The sequence below is a fragment of the Cimex lectularius genome, unplaced genomic scaffold, assembly GCF_000648675.2.
Source record: "Cimex lectularius strain Harlan isolate CLEC.00 unplaced genomic scaffold, Clec_2.1 scaffold399, whole genome shotgun sequence".
In the NCBI taxonomy this organism is placed as follows: Eukaryota; Metazoa; Arthropoda; class Insecta; order Hemiptera; family Cimicidae; genus Cimex; species Cimex lectularius.
Genome location: NW_019394174.1, coordinates 136,581 through 159,882, shown reverse-complemented (window position 1 = coordinate 159,882; position 23,302 = coordinate 136,581). Strand labels below are relative to the sequence as shown.

The window sequence follows — 23,302 nt, the reverse complement described above, 5'->3', positions numbered from 1 at the left end:
CCGCTGGCAATGGGGAATCCTATACATTGGCCAAGAATGCTGGGCAGTACCGCTGGCAATGGGGAATCCTATACATTGGCCAAGAATGCTGGGCAGTACCAGAGGCAATGAGGAATCCTATGCATTGGCCAAGAATGCTGGGCAGTACCAGGAATCCTATACATTGGCCAAGAATGCTGGGCAGTACCGCTGGCAATGGGGAATCCTATACATTGGCCAAGAATGCTGGGCAGTACCAGAGGCAATGAGGAATCCTATGCATTGGCCAAGAATGCTGGGCAGTACCAGAGGCAATGAGGAATCCTATACATTGGCCAAGAATGCTGGGCAGTACCTGAGGCAATGAGGAATCCTATACATTGGCCAAGGAAAGTTCGGTCAGGACAACTATCGACCCTGACACATTCTACGGCGTATTAAATTATTGCTGAAAAAATAGACTAAAATTAGTCTTTGGTTCAATGGTAATGTATCTCAAGAAGACGCTAGCGAAAATGTCCATCAAATGGCTCATAAATGAAATAACCGCATAACTAATTATAGGACGTTTTAGGACTGATGAAAGGAATCGGGAAACATATGTATAGATTTGTGGCGGCAGAAATGAGCCTGTGCGGATATTGAAGAAAAAAAGAAAAAAGCGGAAGGTGTCCTCTGCTAGTGTGGAAGCCTGTGTAGTTAGCAATTCCTACTTTTGAGAAAACTGCACACGAGAATTTGGTCAAAGCCCTTAAATTTAACGAAGTACTCTATATAAAAATAAATATTTTACAATAAACCAATAAAGACCAATGTGTGGTGATTAGTGACCATTAGTTGATGATTATTCGGAAATTGTGAGATGCGGTCTGGTGTGACGTAGGTTTTAGAAAAACATTTTCTTTATCGTGTCAACGTTACGATCTTTATTGAGATCATCTGCAGGCCCCTGAAGGGCACTGTCAACACGACACACAAGAATGGCACAATTACGCAGAAAACAAACACTTTGAGCCCTGAAGATGATCTCAATAAAGATCAAAACGTTGACACGATAAAGAATATGTTTTTCTAAAACCTACGTCACACCAGACCGCATCTATTTCCGTATAATAAAAGACCAATATTGGGCGCGTTGCTAAGTTAGGAGTTAAGTAAAGAGGTTGGCTCTTTTCAATCTTAATCTTAACCTAAAACTTGGATAATGACGCTTGACTTTAGATTGGATAAAAACGACATAACGATGTAGATGTCTGGAAAAGATTTTTTACTTTGCATAGTAGTCTGGTATAAAAAAACTTATCAAAAATTTGTTCAGTGATGATGCGAACGTCCTTTTCTTCATTATGATAGTGATATGTTATATCTATTACTGTATGCAATTACGGGTTGCTGAATTTTTTTTTCGAAAACCATTAAAAGTATAGAGAATGGATAGAGAGAAAATGTTGGAAAAAAGAGGAGGCTGTGTGTAATAATTAATAATAATTTGGCACGAGTATTGAATGTATATTTGAAATGCTGTAAATCCTGTTTTATATTTTGAGTCATGAAAACTAGACTTTCTATTGGAAGGAATGGTAGTAGTTGTTGTGGAAATCTGTGTGCTCCTTAGCTTTTTCAGTAAACAAATGGTTGGTAAAAAATAACGGCTAAAGATCTGTGTAAGGGACCTGTTGTGATTAAAAAAAAAAAAAAAAAGTATATATAAAATGATTACTGAAAAGTAATTAATGTTAAAGAAAACAAGTAAAATGACCATCTTAATAATCATTTAATTAAGTAATAGCTGTAAGAGGTTTATACCGTGAACAGCAAAAACACACAAACAAATGATCACAACAGGTTGGTAAAAAATATTTAAATAAATAAAGACAAGCTTTGTGAATTACAACAGCTTAAATGTATGATATATAACATATGTTTTAACAAGAATATAGATTTATTCCAAACATGTTTTCAGCTCGTGTCAAGTTTAATGTCCAACAGCCAGGAGACCAATGAAACTAACACCAACGAATCGCTGGCGCCGAGCGAAGTGCCGAGCGAAGAAGTGACGACGGATTCCCTTTCCGCTATTCTCCGTTTTTATAAATTGGAAAGGATAAAATTTTTCCTTAAAGTTTACGGGACACTTTTTTGTCAGATCGCCTTCGACGTCCTGTTCTGCTTCCTGACCCTTATGGACAAACGTGTCAACGCTTTTGTGAAGAAACACTTCTGGTCGGGATTCGTTTCGGTCAGCCTGTTCGCCATCACCACCGTACTTCTAATGTTCTGCACCCGGCTCTCGCAAAACTTCCCGATCAATTTAGTCTGTCTGTTCCTGATCGGAGTCTTCAGCTGCTGGACCCTGGGACTGATCGCAATGAGCTTCGACGCGTTGCCGGTGGTCTGTTCATTGATCGCCTCCGCTGGGATAATACTGATTTCTACACTCTCGGTCGCCTTGTCGCGATGTGAAATGCGCAGCCGATTCATGACATGCCTCTTCATCGTCGTCATGACCACGGTAATACTATGCACAGCTGTAGTCTATGCTTTTTACCTGAAATTAGAAGTGTTCCAACCCTTCTTTGGTTGTGTTGCGACTCTCTGTTCATCCGCGTACATATTTTTGGTCACCTTGATGGTAATAAAAAGATTCTCCTTTATGCCGTTAGAATGGATATTTGCCTATTTATTGCTTTACACTGCAATACCAACGTCATTTGTCCACAACCTTTTGACATTCGATTGGATTTTCTTTTAAGAAGATTTAACGTATCATCTGATTTGATTAAAAAGATAATTGTAAATTAAAACATATGCAAACATTTTACTTAAAAATCTGTTATATAAGCTCAATAGTTAAAAATGTAACAATGTAAAATGGTTAGGAATGGTTAATCTTCTTATTTTAATACTAACATAAGTACATTGAATTAACTTAAAACAATGTATGTTCAACCGTTGGTATGGTATGGTAGAAAAGGATACTAGAAAGCGGGGTTTGTACTCCTCCGTTAAGGTCAACAGTATAATAGTGAAAAACAAAAACGGCGTAAAAAAAGAAAACTTATTACACAACTTTTATTGAAGCATACAATCGTACTGAGGGCAAGAAAATGCCAAAAATGTTTAAATTTTTTAAGTAAATAATTGCAAAAGTTATAATTTTTATTTTTGTTTTTATTGGATATTTTTAAAAAAAATTCTATAGTTAATTAAAAAAATTAAATAAAAAATTAAATTAAGTTAAGCTGTTTTACCAGAAGTGTTTCTTCGGAAAAAATGAAGAAAATTTTCAATTCAGTACAGATTATTTTCTGCTCTTTGGTGGATCACCAGTTGCATTCGATGTGGCGTCAATTTTATGAGGTTTATTTGATTTATCTCTTGATTCCTGCAAATTCTCTGGCATCATTGGACGACTATTTACCCCATTTGACAATTCGTCCCAAAAGAGTTCGACTGGGTTAAAATCGGGAAATGCTCTCCAAACATTGAATCGAAGCCCGTTCCAAGTAGTCACCAAAGATCCTAGCTGTTTAGGATCTTGCATTTTCATGCGTAAAAATAAAACCGTCGTGATATAGTGACATATGAGTAACAACTACTTTGGACACTTTATAATACATCTTCAATGTATCGCGCAGCTGTTAGGGAACCCTCGATGAAGATCAAGTTTTTGCTATCTTCCAGGATGCCTGCCAAACCATTGCACAACCCCATACCTTCTGGAGTGAAAATGTTTCGGAGAAATATCGTTCTCCTATTCTCTTATAAACCCTCACTCAACCCTCAGAAAACAGCTGAAACCTTGACTCATCCCAAAACAAGATTTTATTCCAATCTTGCTTATCGAATTGATGTTATTTCTTTCGAAAGCTGTACTGTGCTTTGTCAGAAGTTCTGGACCAGTGTATTATGTGTCTTCTCGCACATAATCCCGCTTCTGAAATTCTTCGCGTTTCAGTGCTTAAACTGAAGTTAAAATTTCTAACTTGTATAAGTCTCTGCTTGATCTCAACACCAAAGTCGATTACGGAATATATTCTAAACAACAACACGGTCATCTCTCGGAGATGTGACGGGATAGCGTCCTGGCCCATGAATTCTTTAATAACGCCTAGTATCTTGGTAGCGATGGAAGACCCTTCCGACAGATGTTCTGTGAATGTTGAACACCCTAGCCACATAAACATGACTTCTTCCATAATCCAACAATGATATGATTCTAGCCGAATCTGTATTACTTAAAACCATCAATCAAAGAAAATTGAAACTTAAAAATGGTAGAACTTAAAATAATCAAACCACAAGAACGTCAGAAAGAAGCTGTACAGAAAAAAAAAAAATGAAGCGATTGAGCGTTCAAAGATTAATTCACAAAATCCAACTGTAAACATAAGTGGGACATTTTATCTTATTTATACCTGAAATCCATTAGAACCGGACAAATATAATAAGAAACAAGATTTGACATTTCCTCACTGAAGATGTCGCAATGCCGAAATGCGATTGAATAACTCAAACACACGCAAGTTGGGGACATTTAGAAGTGAACATGTGTAGGTTCAACACGAATTAAACCTATTTTAATAGTCGAATGTACTAGATTAAATTTCAAATTAAAAAATAACGTATGTCAGAAAATAGGCCCCACTTTTAAATCTACCCGAAATAAGAAAGAAAGTTGATATAGGTAGCTTCTTCATACAAGGCTTGACATAATTTATTTATGTAATAATGGCAATAACAACATTCCCTATTAACATTAACTTTCCACGTAAAAGCCGAAATTGCTTTGAGTTTAAGCAATAACGGCAGCCACTGCTGAGAGTTCTAATTAAATATCATTTTATAGAGATGTCCCAAATTAAAGTTCGATGAAAATATCTCTCATATTTTTTCATCATTTTTATAACATTTATAACATCCTATTTTATAAACTTTACCAACCGATATATTTATTTGGCAAAAACATTTTGACGAATAGATTAAAATAAACTATGTCATTAGATAATTTCAAATGGTGATCAGATTTACAAAAAGTGTGAGATATGGATAAATAGATAGATTAGGTATATACAAAGAATAGCATGATAAATGCAGAAGAGAGAAGAAGGAGAGTGAGAGAGAGACAGAGAGAGAGAGAGGGAGGGAGAGAGAGAGAAAGAGAGAGAGAGAGAAAGAGAGAGAGAGAAAGAGTTAGTGAGAAAGAGAAGGTATGTGGGTGTGTCAAAATAGAACAATTTCACACAGTAATAGACAGGGAAAGATGTAAATTCATAAAATAGACAGGGAAAGATGGAAAGTCATAAAGTGGTTAGAGTAAGATCCAGAGAAAAAGAGAGGGTGATAAGGAAGTAACTGTACACGATATTACATAAAACGTGAGTGAATGAGAACTAGAAAGAAAGACAGTGAGGTTGAGGGAGAGGGGGAGAGGGAAAGAGCGAGAGCGAGAGAGAGAGAGAGAGAGAGAGAGAGAGAGAGAGAGAGAGAGAGAGAGAGAGATCCGGCGTGAAAGTGTTGTGTAGAGAAAGACAAAGTACAAGGACGAGACAATAACAAAGAGTAATATAACAGAAAAAAACGAAAATAAACGTTAGTTCAAAAGTTAGATAATTAGATAAACCGATTTTCACACAAAAATTTGAAAGGAAACGTATGTAACGCGAAATTGAAAAAGTCACGTTGTTTATCCTTCAATTTTAAAATCGGTCACGTTTAATTTTTCTCTTCTATAATCTTTAAAAATACAAAAGAATATCTTAACTCGGAAAATGAACATGTTTAAAATTGGTTTTTTTCTCGTGTATGTTCTCTATGTTCGGGTTTGAGATAACAGCCTTTCTGAAGTAGCAAGAAAGGAGAAAATGTAGTGTTCTGTGTATAAACAAAATGAGACCGAAATGGTTTCGAGGGGATTTTAGATCGGCTTACGTGACCTTAACATTAACTTCTCGTGTTCATGTCTCTTCATTTTCCCCCTTCGGGCACGAGTACGGAGTCGTAATTTAACTATCAGATTTATAACACTGCCTGTGGCAAGAATCCTAAATACTGCTCTCATCACTGCATATATGTAAGTTTGTTTGAGATATCATATTTTGTAATTTAAAAAAATAATGTTGTTGTTATAAGGCAATATTCTTAATATCTAAGTTAAGTAACGCAATTTTCCACATATGGGTTAAGTTTTTATCAGTATAAACAGGTGGAGAATCCTAGCGTTTTAAAATTTCCTATAGTTTTTCATATCCAGGTAAGACGGATTTTTGTGGACTAAGAGGCCTGAAAGGAAATGGCCATAAGCAGCAATCACTATTACATCTGCTCTCTCCGTTCCCAGATGGATCCATACTATATTTTTGAATAAACGATTAGTGTGAATAAATGAAAGCTCTCAGCAGGTCTATCTTTATTGGTCGCTTGTGAGCCACTTAGACGTAATGTGCTACCTCGAACCTCGATTCAACTTATTTGACTAAACATTACTGCATTTCAATATATATTCAATATAAAATACAAAAATTAATTGAACACAATTTCTTACTTCATTTATGAGCCAAACAAACTAAACACATTGTTCATCCAACAAAAGTTAATTATTCTAATATATTTTATAAAATCTATAAGGCTATATTTTGACCATATATATCTCATTTGACACATTACAACATTTACGTTCTAGTATTCAGTTTTTCAGTTTAAATTTTTTATACCTTGGTGTATCTTTTCGTCGCAAAATTTCGGCACTCATCTCATCTATTTTCAAATCGGTCGGGTAGTCGAGGTTGATCATCCGTCTTTAAATTAGATTGTAGCGAGATAGCTTAATAACAGGAAGTGGAGGATGTTAAATGCATTTCCGCATGGTGAATGAAAGTAAGGACTGGCACAAGGACACTTTCCCTTTTACCATCCACGGCGTCCTTAATCTGCTTATGCGGACGAGAACTTTCTATTAGGCCGATTCCATTTTAATGGGAGCCATGATAGGATTGACAACCATTTTCACTATTGCCGTCTATTCCTCCCGGACTTTCGTAAAATTCGAAGTCTCGAGGAAGTTAGTAGTTTTGAGTTGTTTTTGAAACTAGCGGACGGCGAAAGCAGGCCTCCGACATGCAGCCTACAACACGATTATAGCCTTGATAAGTAGAAAAATACTCAGTTTACTACTCTCTAATACTCAAAAATAAATAGATACCCACCGTGAGAATTTTGTGTCACAATTTTCCCATAGTAAAACAGGTTTCAAACCAACTTTTCTAAAATGATAGAAATTATAAATAAAAAAACTGGAACAAAAACTATTTCAAATTTTCCAGATTTCAAAATTTTCCTTTGTTTCTGACTTTACAAACGATTTACTTTAGACATGTTAAATTCAATACTTGCATTCTACTGATGGTTTTGTTAATTAGAACCTTTTGGGAAGCTGGAACACAGTTGTTGCATGAATAGTAGATTAAGATAAGATTTGTACATATTCACTAATTCCGTGGTCCGCTTGACCAATTAATATATTACAAATAATTAAGGTTTTTTAGCTGAGATAAAAAAGTCAATGGCACGAGCGGGATTCGAACCCACGATCTTCGGCTTGATAGGCCGTTGCTCTACCATTTGAGCTATCGTGACCTCGATCCACTCGGACACCAACTTCCCATCTCAACCGCACCTTTTGAATTTTCCCTCCTTTTTGCCATTTTTCAAATGTCGTGTAATCGCGTTGGATTCTCGACGATAAATGAAATGGCCATTAAATTCACTAATTTCGTGGTCCGACCAATTAATATATTACAATTAATTAAGGTTTTTTTAGCTGAGAAAAAATTAATCCCATTGACTTTTTTATCTCAGCTAAAAAACCTTAATTATTTGTACATATTGTACATTACATAACATCACATATTGTAATTGTTTCTTCAAATTATTCCAAAAGATGAAATTGCAATGAGGGCCAGGACCAAAGTGGCCCAAAGTTTGTTACACCTTGTCTTGCTTGTCTGGGACGAACTACAAGTTCGGAAAACGTGTCAGAGAGGGGCTACGTGACTATGGAAATTGGTAAACGATATTGTCAAAATGTATAAAATATGTCTATTGATGCTGTCAGATTTTTTTCCGATCATTGAATTTTATAGAAAACGTTTCCGAAGTAAACACCATTCACAAAAGATCAACAGAGAGATTCAATATTTTCAGTTTAACTTTACTTTATTATACTACTGCGCATCATTTTTCTTACACTTTCTGACAAAATTGATTATAAAACGTTTCTGTTCGAAAAATAAGTTTTTTTTAATCATTAATACTAATGAGTAGGGTTACATAAAAGGCCGTCTGGGACGCATGCAAACTCTATGATTATAACGTAACCCTGACAACCGTCAAGATTAAAGAGGGACGGAATCAATACTAAATCGCCTTTAAGTCGGAAGCGTATCCGTTAAATTCGTTCATTGGGCCGTTTCAAACCAATCTCACCTAGCAAACTCAATTTCCCATTGGATTATATGCATAAAAAGCTTAACGGTCGCCTGTTTTCTTCTAGCTTACGTCAGCTTCGACTGCTGAGACTTAGGTCTAAAGAGCCTCGAAGAAATTGAATATCAAAACTCCCGACTCGAACATTCAGAATCTAGATAATGTCAGTGTACGTCTGTGTAAATAAAAAAGGGATGTATTTCCCGATCTTTCGAGTTAGAATACACAATTATCACAATGTTTGTGCCATAGAAATTCTTAAATGAAGTTAAACTGACACAAACTCCTTATGACATCAGAAGGTCAAGCAGACGTAATAGTTCAATCACGTAAAAATATCATGTCTCAATTAGACTGTGAATGTACATAAAATCTCCAAAACCTGAGAGAACAGAACAACGTGACAATATACAGTATGCCAAGACAGAAAGTATATCTGGGAAACGAAAAATCAGATAAACTGGCCAGATGAGGATCTGAAGGACCTATATGCCCGGAATACTTAGGGTAGTGAATAAAGAACTTATCCAAGATGGCGAATACATCACTACATATAAAAAGAAAAGAAATAGGACTAAAACTAGAGTGGTTACTTTTTTGCCCGTCAATGAATATTTGGTTTTTAGCACTGCATGAGTAAGCATAAAAGGTTACTAGTTTTCACACGTCAGGTTAAACAGTTGAGATACAAAAATGCTTGTGTTTTAGATATAATAATATTTTTTTAACTGGACAAAATAAACTGTAACCATCACTTTTGCAAATGATCCATAACAATTAAATCTTACAATACTCTTTTTATTAAATTCACTAATTTCGTGGTCCGCTTGACCAATTCATACATTACAATTAATTAAGGTTTTTAGTTAAGATGACAAAAAGTTAATGGCACGAGCTGGATTAGAACTCACAATCTTCGGCTAGATACGCCGCTGCTCTACCACTTGAGCTATCGTGGCCTCACTCTTTTTATTGTATTCTTTAACAATGAATTCAAGATAACGTGCTTTATAACCTTCATGTGCTAAACCATATTACGCAATCTTGTTAATTTAATTAGGGAAGATACCTGTTTATTAACAAAATTATGTTTTATAATAAGGTTTAAATGGCGAGGTTTCCGATGAACATCATGCCAAACTAGGTGGGATCGTAATTACATCGCTAAAGAGCTACGTTCCGCCTAATTTACGCCGAAATTACGTTCATAACCCATTGCTTGTTATTTTGTTTGGTAGAATATTTTCATTTAGTCATCTTTACTGCCTAATTAATGGCCAATTTTGAGAATCAGTGTCGATTTTAATATTTCTGCACCTGGTACTTTACAGCAGTATCCATATTAAATATATTTCAACTTTATGTTTACAAGAATTATTTAAACACTAATTTTTCATATCTTTATTAGTTAAAAAGTTACCGAAATTGTTTATACTTAATTATGCTTTAACGAGTGATTAAAGCCTTGTTCGCATTGTAGACTTTGTATATTATAATTACATTTCCCAAAGGAAGGATCCATTTTAGGAAAATGAATTATTTCGTTCTATACAAATCGTTATCAAAAGTTCGCGGCGGTTAATGGGGAAATAAAATAGCGCTTCAACAGGTGAGCCATATGAAAGTAAAGCACTCGAACCGAGGGGAGGGCGAGCAAGTTATTCCAAGCATAGAGACCTGGTGCCCTATATTCCAGGGAGCGAGTCGCAAAACACTTTCCTATTGTTCAAAGCCCGAGATCAAACAATACAGGTACAAAGCTCGGCCCATTAAAAGAGCGTGAGATTGCTCAATCTAGTGTTTCCGCGTACAAAGACCTGTTCCACAGCAGGCTTTCTTAATGGCAACTTCAAACTTCACAAACTTAATTGTGCGAAACAGTTTAGCGGCTATAGGCCATTAGTCGGATTATTTAATTGTGGCTAACTCACCGTCGTTTATGTATACATAATAAGGCGTCAACATATTTTAATCAATGATTTTGTTTCCTTTCTCTTTCCTTACTGTATACGTAAACCGAGTTATAATCAAAATACTAAACAAATTATACATAATATAAATTTAAATAATAAATTTTGTTAAAATGTACTAAACCCCGATATTTCATTTGATAAGAAAATATTTCACCTGATCCTCCCAAAGAAAGAAAACCAAATTAAATAAAAATCGATTCGGTTTCGTGGGTTCTTCTTTTCATTCTTTTCAATTAACTAATTTTTAAGTAAGGTATTGATTGAGATAAAAAAAACCCACAACCTTAGGCTAAATACGCCGCTGTTCTAACCACTTGAGCTATCGTGACTTCGATCCACTCGGACAGCAACTTCCCATCTCAACCCCACCTTTTGAATTTTCCCTCTATTTTGCCATTTTTCAAGATCGAGAAATCTATTTGATTCTCGGGGACAAATGAAATGACCACGGATAGCTTTAGTGAATTATAGTTCATTTTGTGTATTAAAACGATTAGGTTGCGTAGTCCGATTGACCAAATAACATCTTTCAAATAATTAATCTTTAAGTAAGGTATTGGATGAGATAAAAAGTCAATGCCACGAGCGGGATTCGAACCCACGACCTTAGGTTAAATACGCCGCTGCTCTACCGCTTGACCTATCGTGACTTCGATCCACTCGGACACCAACTTACCATCTCAACCCCACCTTTTGAATTTTCCTTTTTTTTTGCAATTTTTCATACGTCGTGTAATCTATATGATTCCTGGCGACAAATGAAATGGCCACGGATAGCTTTAGTAAAGTACAGTTCATTTTGTGTATTAAAGCTATTAGGTTGCGTAGTCCGATTGACCAAATAATATCTTTCAAATAATTAATCTTTATGTAAGGTATTGGATGAGATAAAAAGTCAGCGTCACGAGTGGGATTCGAACCCACGTCCTTAGGCTAAATACGCCGCTGCTCTATCGCTTGACCTATCGTGACTTCGATCCACTCGGACACCAACTTCCCATCTCAACCCCACCTTTTTTAATTTTCCCTTCTTTTTGCCATTTTTCAACTTTCGACTCTGACTTTTTTATCTCAACCAATACCTTACTTAAAGATTAATTAATTGAAAAGAAATTAAATAATACTCTTGAAATAGTACATCGGAAGTTTTATATTTTTAATTAGTACTTGTCCATTTGATCTCTTTGTATATTTTAGTCAACATGTTGCACGTTACAATTAATGTAACTAATGAAATAAAACTGAAATCATTTTTTATGCCCGAAGCGTTTTCAATAAAAATCAATTTTTCCTTAAAATTGTTGTATTCTTTATTATTTTATAATTTACCAACTATAATTTTGTAAAATAAGTGTATTGCTTATGATTAAAAATGCAAATTTATAACTTATGTTGATAAATTGTAAGTCTTTGAAAAAAGCCTTTACCACCTCAAAGGCTGTTTTACACGCAATACATAGCGGTGTTGCCGTATGGTATCACGCCGTGCTCAAGGCGGTAAATCGCGATTACGTCCCTAAGCCTGTAAATAAATTATGGGTGACGACATTGAGCCAATGATATATCAGTGACACAGTTATTAAAAAAATGCCGATAAACGGCAACTCTTTCTCGTCCTGAAAATATTAATTCTGTCTAAATAAGTTGGCAAGAATTGTACTAATAAACAGTTTATTAAACATTCGAGTGGATTTTTTGGAACTGAGATAAAGAAAAAAAAATTCTATCTTTACCGACTAGTAAATTCTAAGCCTCTAAATATTTTAAAGCAATTGTAAACCAACAAGGAAACACGATAAAGGAAAAAGTCGCAAATAAGTAAGAAAGTTAGGAAAAAATGTTAACACGACTACCACGGCACACTGCCGCTTTTCGACGGCTCGAAACTAACAACATCAATTACAAGGAGCACACAGACCTGCGTTTGCTCTCCCTTTGGCCCATTAATTATATATCACACTTGTGCACACTACCCTACCCCTTTCTAAAATATCAGCCCCCCCAACCGTTTCCAATTTTTAATAGAAGAGGAAAAACTAAATTCACCCATTATGTAACAACCTTCATAAACTTATTACTTTTCAATCCGACAGACTCAACATTTTCTGTCAAATTATATAATGATAATTGAACAATACAGCAAAAACTCAATTTTTTGTTTTTAAATTGTAACTACTGCACAAATTGAGAAAGATGTAACATTTTCTGAAAAATCCCGTCAAAACGTGCATGTTGATTAAGAAAACATGAAAATTATAAACAAAAATGAATTTCCTCACAAACCTGATTAATATTCATCATATGGGAATAATGATAAAACAACATTCGACACAATTTTGGTCGATATTAACAACTGGCAAATACAGATGTGTTATTTTGAAGGCTAACAATTAATTACCATTAACGCTTATATGGGTAAATATGTTAAGTGAATTGCAAATTTGGGCTCGAGTTATCTACGCTATTCTGCCCCTATTTTGCTCTGAGGCAATTATGGAAAACTGAATTCGGCAAATCAGTACAACAAAATATTATTAAATTAAAGTTGGTTTTTATATATACATAATATTACATTTGTCTCTTCATTTAAACATTTGTAAAATGTCTATCATGATTTAATGTGATTAATTATTTACTTATGATTTTTTTATGGTTTTAATAACTAACAAATTTTAAAACAACTATTCTGCCCCTATTTTCTTCTGAGGACAATATGGAAAACTGAATTCGGCAAAACAGTACAATATATATTCAATAAACAAAAAATTTATATTCACAATATATATTCGACAATACATATATTTAACGTGTGTTTTTATATATACATAATGTTACATCCTAATTTATCTTTGCATTTAAACCTTTGTAAAATCGCAATGATGTTTATCATGATTTACTAACTAACAAATTTTTTTAAAACTACTATTCTGCCTTTACTTTCCTCTGAGACAAATATGGAAAACTGAATTCGGCAAAACAGTAGAATATATATTCAACAAACGACAATATATATTTACAATATATATTTACAATATATATTAACAATATATATATTCTTTTAATGTGTGTTTTTATATATACATAATATTACATCCTAATTTATCTTTGCATTTAAATATTTGTAAAATGGCAATGATGTTTATCATGATTTATAGTGATTAATTATTTATTTATGATTTTTGTATGTTTTTAATAATTAACAAATTTTAAAATAACAGTGATTGGGACAAAGTAAGTTATTTTTAATTGAAACATAGTAATTGTCTTAGTCCCATAGGAACGATTTGATCCTGCCTAGCGGATATTTTTAAAGATATACTCTATGAGGATATTTTCACTTGGTTGTCAGGTAGGTAAATTCTAAGTAGAACATAATCAAAATAATGTCCCTTTCATAATTAGAATCATTACAAGCATTGGATGTTAGATAATTTAAAAAAAAATTAATTTCAATAAGGCATAAATACAGGTTTTGTTAAGAATTTTTCATTATTTTTAATCGCTGAATGCTTTCAGTGATCATTCGATTCTCGATGTGGTGCGAGAAGCAGTGAGTATTTTCAAATCAGCCAGGAAAGAAAGCTTTTGTCCTAATGGAGTCCCAGAAGGGAATTATGTTGGAAGGTTGCGGCTCCTCTGCTTTTTCCTTCCTTCTGGGCCTTAATGGCATCTGGAAACCAATAACCGCTCGAATCAACTAAGTGACGATTCAACATCAGGTGAGTATCAAATAAGACGGGTTTAATTACTTCCTATTTGCTATGAGAACGACGCGTGATTGATAAAAAGGATTATCCTCTGGGAATTCTGTACCATGTTTTAAACGGTCCAATGACTAAGTGTGTTCGTTGACAGATTAGGCGATACGACTGTGCGGAAAACAGAATGTTACGGTTATCCGAAATATTTTTCAACCTAAAATGTACACGCGAGATTCGCGGGAATGGCAGCGAAAGAGGACGTAAGAAAGATGGAACGAGCGAGCGAGAGAGAGAAAACGAAAGATAGATTGATGGATAGATAGATAGAAAAAAAACACTGTTTTAAATGGAAAAAACCATAAGGTTTTAATGAAACCTATACGTGATGAAAATATTTTATTTATGTATCGGTTTTTTATGATATATTAAAACAGTAAGAGTAAAATTGAACATCAAGAGTCAACAACAATGAAAAGAAAACAGTATTATAAACAGTTACTAAACTAAAATTATATTAACAGAACTCGATTTATTTGAGTGAATTTACCAGTTTTTTAATAAGGGAAACATTTGTGTCTACATGAAAACATGAATAAAACCTTAGTTTATATAAAATATTGGTTTATGTAAGGTTCCAATCTTCGTACAGGTCATTAGTATTTTTTCTCTATTTCGAATGTAAATATAATGCATGATATGAGTTAAAACGTTCCAAATTTTTTTTTGAAATGTTCCTTTGGTACAATAGCTAAAGGTCGTCCACGTACTTAGTTAAAACTCCTATGGTGTAAGGGAGTTGGAATACCAACCATTCTAACAAATCGGTCATCACCAAATCCAGAATTGGGGATAATACCCCTCCCATGGCGACACCATTTTTCTGCTTATAAACATCATCTACGAATTTAAAATAGCCAGTCATGGATGTGTTGGAACATATCTCAAAAGGTAAACTTGGAAAGCACTTTTCCAACTCACCCCATTTCTAATGTACCATATACGTGATAAGACTCAATGGCACTGAAGTAAATAATGATTCTACGTCAAAGGAAACAACATCATTTTCGGTTAAGGTTAAATTTTCGAGTTTCAAATTTAGCTCAAGTGGATTTTTCACAAACTTATTATTTAATGTTAAGCGGCCCATAGACGGTCAATATTATTGTACAACATAGTTTGCACAATAATGTGACAGTTGCCCCTTAACGTTCAATAATATTGTACAAAATTTTGTTTGTGCAATGAACTTGAATAGTTTGATATTGAAGTTTGTGCAATATTTTCCATTTGTTGATACTTCACAAACTGACTGATATTGCGCAATAATGCCAACAGACGGTGCAATATTTTCCAGGTTGTACAATATATTTTCAACTTTTCGTCAATCATGCTTTCAATTTCGTCTACACACGATCAATTAAATTGCACAACCCAAAATATTGAGCAATAATATTGATCGTCTATGGGCCGCTTTAGGACTACCAAAACTTCTTGTACCCATTTTGATAAATTGTAGGCAGGAGATTGAACACATGAAACAATAGGGCGAAATAGTACATCCGATTTATGGACTTTCGGGAGTTCATAGATTTTGGGCCGAACAGTTGTTTTTATGCAAGAGCCTTTTGCCATTGAAATTAAATTTACATTCACTGACTTAAGTTTGTTATTAATATTTGGTAATTTTCAGTAGGATCCTCACTCCAAATTTCATATTTATTTCTTTCCTTAAATATTTGTTACCAAAAAATATTTTTCCGATCAGAATGATTTTAGCATATGATTTTAATATTTTTTGTTTAGTATTGTTTTAATATGAAAAGCAGCATTATTTCCCTAGATAATTAAGCTCTATGATAATATAGCATAAACTATGATGAAAAATTTCAATTTTTCAAAGTATAAAGAACAATACACTAAATATTTAAAAGATGCTCAAACATTTTGGACGCATTCAATTTCATGTTAAATTACTGACAACTTCACATTTCTTGTTTATTATTTCGGTTTTATTATCTAATTTGTGTTAAACTAGACATAATGTTAATTTAACAACGTGATACGAACGGACACTTAAATATAAAAATTTAGATAAACTGCAAAAAAAATAATTTAGTCTACAATTTAACTGTACTATCAAGCATTTAATTTAAAATCGTTTAACAAATATTTAAATATGCAGTTAAACGAAAAAGTCTAAAAGAACTTGCTAAACTGAACCAAATTTAATTTATGCCGCCAGATTCAATAAAGAATTTTTATCGTCATAGAAAATTCTTTTAAACCATGAAACTTTTAAGACTATTTCTTAATCATGAAATTAAAATTTTGTAAACGAAATAATATTTATTATCAACTGAAATTATAACAAAAAACCGTCTTAAATTTTTCCAGTGGCCTCATAACGAAATGTTTATTAAGAAGAAGTGTAATAGGTGAATTAGGGAATTTTCTCAGGGTTAAACAATTTTTTATGTTCTAATTTAACCTGTATTACTTCCATTCTTTCTACCCCACTAAGGACGAAAAATTATAAAAATGCAAATTTACGGGGTAAACTTGATAACGTAAAAAAGTCCTCCATCTTCCAATTTCTTTAGTGATTTATTAAAAACCGCCGGCTTACAAATCTTTCACACCTCTCTGCCTGCATCCCCCAAATACTTTAACGTAACGGAATTATTATGATCTTAATTTATATTGTTCAAAGTGGTACTGGTTGCCATAAAAGTCAAATAAATAAAATTACAATAAAAACACATAGACGGTAGTTTGGTTTTTAAATTATATTTCTTTAAGTATATAAAGCAAAACAATAATTAGAAATAAACGATTTAAGCGTTGTTTTGATAAAATCGATTTTTACTTGGAATTTACTTAAAGTATTAAAAAAAAACTAAAACGCCTTTGATTTATCACTAACAACAACTTCATCTTTCTTTTCAAGCAAATATGTCACGTCACTGTTAATCTGATGTAATATTATTTATACACTAAATTCACGAAAGAATTTCTACTGCAACTCACGAATGCTTTTTGCTTTCCTTCTTGTGTAACTTTCATTACTCTTTCTCCAGGGCTGCCAATCATTTGAGTGTCAGGAAGATTGACGAGATGGAGAGATTGAGAGAAGGAATGAAATGCTTGCGTCAACAGGTCCCAACAAAGTTGTTATAACTCTCTTTTTCTGCACCATTTGCTTTAGAAGAAGTGGAACTTATTGATCTAGTATTTACTAACTAATTCACCAAATAAGAAAATAAAACGTAGCACTTCGTTAAAAAAATTATGTTAGAATTAAAAAAAAAACTTTAAAAAAAATTCATACTAGAAATATTACTTATGTTTCGTTTAAAACAGAATCAAGGTTAAATTTTTTAATTCTGTACATAACGATTTAAGAGCAAAAAAGAGGTAGTTTAATGATAACAGTGAATCACAAAATTACAATCTACGTTCATTTTTAATGGCAGTAGTTTTATTTCGACGCGTCTTTTGCTATTTCTGCCCGAAACTATCCTGTATCTTAAATATTAAGATTTTTTAACTATTTTACTATTTTTAATTTTTTAGACTATTCAGATTAATGATTATTTGCTATGTTAGTTATTCATTAATCTTTAAAATTACTTATTTTTGAAAAATCTTGGTTTAACGGCGACAGCGAATGGCCAAGTCGATAGTGCATTCGACGCATTTGGCACGATAACAGTTGTTAGTTCGGATCCAACAACTACTTTAACGAGACATTTATTTAAGATTCATTTAAACAAATATTACTTATAATAAAAGTGACATAAAGACATGTCATGAGACATAAGGCATGAGAACATAAATTTTTTATCTATTATAATTTTTAACCCTTACTACCCAACTGTTGCCAAGGGCCAACACCAATTTTAAATTGGCTAATGCATCTTTCCGATCGGTATGTATTTTTTACGATGTGCTTAGCCACATTCTATGATAAAGTTTTAAAGTCTTATCACATCAGGCACGCCTTTTAATAGGTTTCATTTCCGGTATTCACACCTTTCCAGTCAAGTGGGATTTTCTTTGACCTCCTTGGGCAAGTAAATTATTTTTTATATCAATTTTTAACTAACAGAAATTACGTTCGTAATTATCTAACATATAAGTATTGGAAAATGGCGAATTGGCGAATGTAAAATTTATTGGGAATGAATAACACCTTTTGAAACGCCTCGGGTCAACGTTGGGAGTTAAATGGAACGATTTCAGTTGTTATAAAATTTCCTTGAATTTTATTCTGTTATTATTTCTCTTATTCGTAATTTTGAAAAAATGAGGATTTTTATGGCTGTGTAGTTACGAAAAATTAAAGAATAATTATTTGATTAGAACAACTATACAATATACTAATGTTAATGAACATTTGTTTTTGTAGTTATTATAATTGTTCGTCTATGTTTTACGATGACGCTTATTAAAGCCCATTGGAGGGGAATGAGTGTTCAGAAGTTATTTACCAAATACTCGCCGAAAAGGGTTTAAAAAATTTCGATGGTGATGATGGTATAGAATACTAGATCGATATCTTCCTCGAGAAAAGAGTACCAATAAAATTTAGTCTATATTATCAGGTTAAACAGACCGATTTGTCCAGTTTTATGTTTGTACTTTATATTTGTATATTATTGTACATTGTATATTATTTGTTATTCAAAATCGCTATATCATTTTGTAACCCGATTTGTGTAATTGATACAAAAAAGTAAACAAATAAAAAATGTTATTTCATTCTCTTGAGCAACGCAGATCTCTTGTATCCGCAGGGTAAATTTTCACATTTTTAAAATAGTGAGTCACAAAAACTGACAAATAAATTCAACCATCTTGTGACAGCCTTACAAGATTTGTTTAATCAAATAATAATTTGAAGTTGAAAGGGTTGAAACTGGACAAACTAGTAAAACTATTAATATTACATTGATAGTCTACAGTAAATTAGTTTTTCCTCTCCGGAGGACGCCTCACCAAACTCCGCAAGAGGAAGCCCCCCGACCCACCCCGAAGCAGTAGATTAGTATTATCCACATGTCTTTACTAGTATATTTAATTTCATTCGGAAATCTGGGAAGCAGGTTCGTAGGGCTTGATCTTTTTAAGACGTCTTACAGAGTGTTGTTGTCCCTTTATCCAGCTTGCTGTGATGTTTGAATGCCCTGAGAGACGGGATTTATGCTTTAGGGCATATGTCGTAACCTCAGTAATGATGTCACGTATTCTTACATTATGATAATATCACTCTTCGTACATACACAGAGGCATCAACCATGTTCTTTGATTATTTGTTCTGTAATTTTTGTAACAGATTTACGTTACACTTTTTTCCACAGATCCACTTTTGTAACCATATATCTACATCTGCTTAAGGATTTGATTGTTACTATTTTTCTTCTGGATTGACAATTGGGGATTTATTCCAGAAAACAATCAGTTGCCTATTTTTAATTGAGCAAGTGTGTTTGGATAAATATATTTTTAAAACGTGAAAAATTAATTATGGAGGCCATCACCGTTTTTTGATAAAAATGGTAATTTCATAATTAAAACTGATTTTTGTAATTATTTTAACAGCGTCAGCCTCACGGGTGCATGAACGAACATGTATGCTCCTCTGCTAGTTGGACAAACTTGATTTTGTATGTCTCCCAGGTCACCACTACCCGAAAATTCTTTGTATGTAACGTAATTTTGTGAATTTTTAACGAATGCTTTATAAAAATAATACTTTATAGTTAAATTCAATAAATTTATAGGGGTAACCAATTGAGAATATGCTATTATAACGTTTCAAAATACAACTTCTCGCTTGGAGAGATTTTTCAACTCGTGAGATTTACCTAGTTTCCCAAATAAAATCACGTCGTTGGGTCCTTCTTTGAGATATGCGGTATCGCGCTCCCGTTTGCTGGTCGCGGGTTTGTCTTGTGATTTTATGAAAGCTTTGAACACAAGCTATGAAAACAGTTTAATTTTTTTTAAAAATAAAATGGTATCTCCCTTAGAGTTGAAGCATCTCACTACTTTAAAGTGGGGAAACTGGAAGGAGGTTTGTTTGAAGTTAATTTCACTGTCATATTGATGGTTTACCGGAACCACCTCGCCAATGACCACTTCCTAATCCATACAGGCTTACGGGTGTTTTACCACCACGACAGTGACCTTCTCATACCTTACCCAACACTCACACACACACACACACACACATACAGAGAGAGAGAGAGAGAGAGAGAGAGAGAGAGAGAGAGAGAGAGAGAGAGAGAGAGAGTGAGTGAGAGAGAGGGAGAAAATATTTATTACAAAATACAACAAAATTATATGCATTAAAATTATAATCAAATGTAAATCTAGTTTTTTTTAAATTAAAATGCCAAATTTTCATCCAGAATATATAAACTTAATTTTAAACTGTTAAAAAAAATATTCATTTCTCTACTCACATTTGTTTTACCTTGATAAATAAAGTAAAATTTCTGTAATTTTGCTTGGTCAAAGGGTGAGATTGAAAATGTGTACAGATCGAGTGATTATGTGTGAGATAAAGGTCCGAAAGTTCATTTAATTAAAGTCAAAGTTAAATCAAATAAATTTTGGATTTGGATTTACATAGGCTCAAATCCGCACATGTACGTATATACCTACAAACATGTGCCGAGTTAAGAATATTCTCTTCTCGTATCCACCGGCAATTCCAGCTTTTACTATTTACAGTAAACTTCCAGCAGACTCGAGAATCGCACATCCGCAAGTTGGAAGACCGGGCTTAAACCTCAGTCTTATCCGTCCAGCCACTGAGCCAACGACCCATTCGTACTAACGTTCATTCTTAACTACATTCACTTCTGTAAACAAAACATTTATTAAATTAGGGGAATAGAGTACCCGATTCATCATGCTATACTGATATTATTGTCCATAATTGAGGGTCGATGGGATACTTGATATTCCGCCATCAAACCTCTCACATCACACATGCGCGCTAATAAGTACATTCTTTCTCAACACAAAGTAGGCACACACCACTACTATTACAATACTACATACAATAGAACACCGGGGGGGGGGGCCAATGGTTTGGGCGTTGTCACGGCGCTCATAACTAAGATAAAGGTCCCGGGTTCAAATCCAGCGGCCCTGCATTCGAAACCGACATACTTACAAATAAGCTTTTTTTCAAAAACACTGGCACTTTGAAGGTTTATATGACCTCTGCTGTTGCGAACCTTCGTAAATAAAAAACCTAAGTGCTAGCTGCCGTGCTCAAACAAGATTCTCAGTGGCATTCCTGTCCGCCCTCTGTATGGTGGCAAGGAATTGCAAGGAATTAGATGGGACAATTCGGGCACGCCTCACTTTTCTTTGCATGCCAGTTACATACGCGGGCTTTGGCAAATTAATTGATTTAAAAAAGTTTATGAGTTTAACGGTACATTAAAAGCGCTAATTCCGAATGAAAAACAAGATAATGTTATATTTGTGGGAAAATTTTTACGGATAATGATCACAGCCTTCAATTTTAGTCACCTCAATGGAAGCTACATTGGAGGAGCTCATAATTCGTATAATTCTAAATTAAAGCCTCCAGGTTTATTTCGATTTTCATACACAATTTAAGCAAATATGATAAAAATTTTGTATAAAAGCTTTAGACATAGATGGTAATAGAATTTAAATAGTGCCCAACTCTGAGGAGGTGTATATCATTTTCTCAAAACGAATAAATGGAATAAGAATTCGTTTTGTAGGTTCGTACAGATCATTGTCCAAGAGTTTACGATCGTTAGCATATAATCTGACTCGTACTCAATTTTACAATGTTAAAATGTTTTTTTAAACAATAATTTGTTGAAATTTGTTACTAGAAATGGTATTTATTGTTATGATGTTATTGTATCGGTCTGAAAAATTTGAACATCCATTTCTTCCGGCAAAGTATCACGTTTTACTTTTTTTGTCAACCTGCGTCTGATGAAGATTACCAACAGGCTTCTAATGTGTGGATAAATTTCATAAAAAAATTTACGTGAATATTTAATCCTCTATCTTCAAACTGAAGTTTTAATATCAGTCAACGTTTTATTATCATCGATGTTTGCACGAGAATATTTAAATGAATGCTGCATATTGACGGCGCCAGGATTAGACTGGGATGCAGCGCTCAAACATACTGATGTTGGATTGAATTGCTAAATATTATGTTATGCATGTGATGATCGATAGAGGTATGTCAAGTGGGGTAAAACAGGAGATTGCAAATAACCAATATTTACCGTTATACGATAATACGAAAGAAACTACATTTTTATATTTTAACGTTAACTATCAATTTGGGTATGGTCCAAATAAATTATATCTACAAACATTATCGAGGAAGGCGAAATGGGTCCGATTATGTTTTTCGAAGCACATGTCAACTACCCTCAGGATTTACATAATAATCATAAGGACCTCACTTTCTTACAGGAAACAAAAATCCCACCCCATGGAAATTGTAAACGAATAATAACAACCTAGAACATAAAAAATTATTTTGTTCATTACATAAATTAGAAACATCCATTCGTTTTGTTTGAAAAATTAATATGATTCATCTTATTCTTAGAATCAAACAAAAAAAATGATTAAAAGGTTATAGTGAATGTAATGTTAAAAAAGCAAGTTGGCTAAAATTAATTGTGAAAAGCCGCTTAAATTGATGATAAACGAAATTTTCGGAAAATCTGTGGAAAATGTCAGAGTACTAATGAAAATGAAGTTGGTGAATAACGAAGCAAGAGTGAAAAATTAATAGCAAAACCAGCTTTTAAAACCAAAAAAATTTTTTTTTCTGAATATTTGTGCATTGTTCACTGATTAGAGAATTTATATTTTTAAATAAACCGATATTTGTGGGTATGGTGATTCTCAATTCATGAAAAACTCGAATGGACGATTTCCACTACCAAAAATAGTGACTAAATACATGTAAAAACGGTGACGATTTCCGGCAAATAATTTTACATGCAAAATTCAAACATATAATTATCCAAATATCCTTGGTCAAACCCTCTTTTTTCAAAACTTACGGACCCACAACCGGCGTTTTTCCTCTACTTACAAAATTTGTTTTCGTTGGTGACAGGGCACTGATGTAAAACA

At 33.5% G+C, this 23,302-nt stretch overlaps 1 long non-coding RNA gene across 1 annotated transcript; it reads left to right on the top strand.

Annotated features, from left to right (window-relative positions):
* Nucleotides 1-5,627: 5,627 nt before the first annotated feature.
* On the top strand, nt 5,628-17,352 carry LOC106673434. Its single transcript, XR_001341388.2, has 3 exons — nt 5,628-6,052; nt 13,953-14,155; nt 17,215-17,352. It is a non-coding gene; the product is annotated as an uncharacterized LOC106673434 (long non-coding RNA).
* The last annotated feature ends 5,950 nt before the right edge of the window (nt 17,353-23,302 follow it).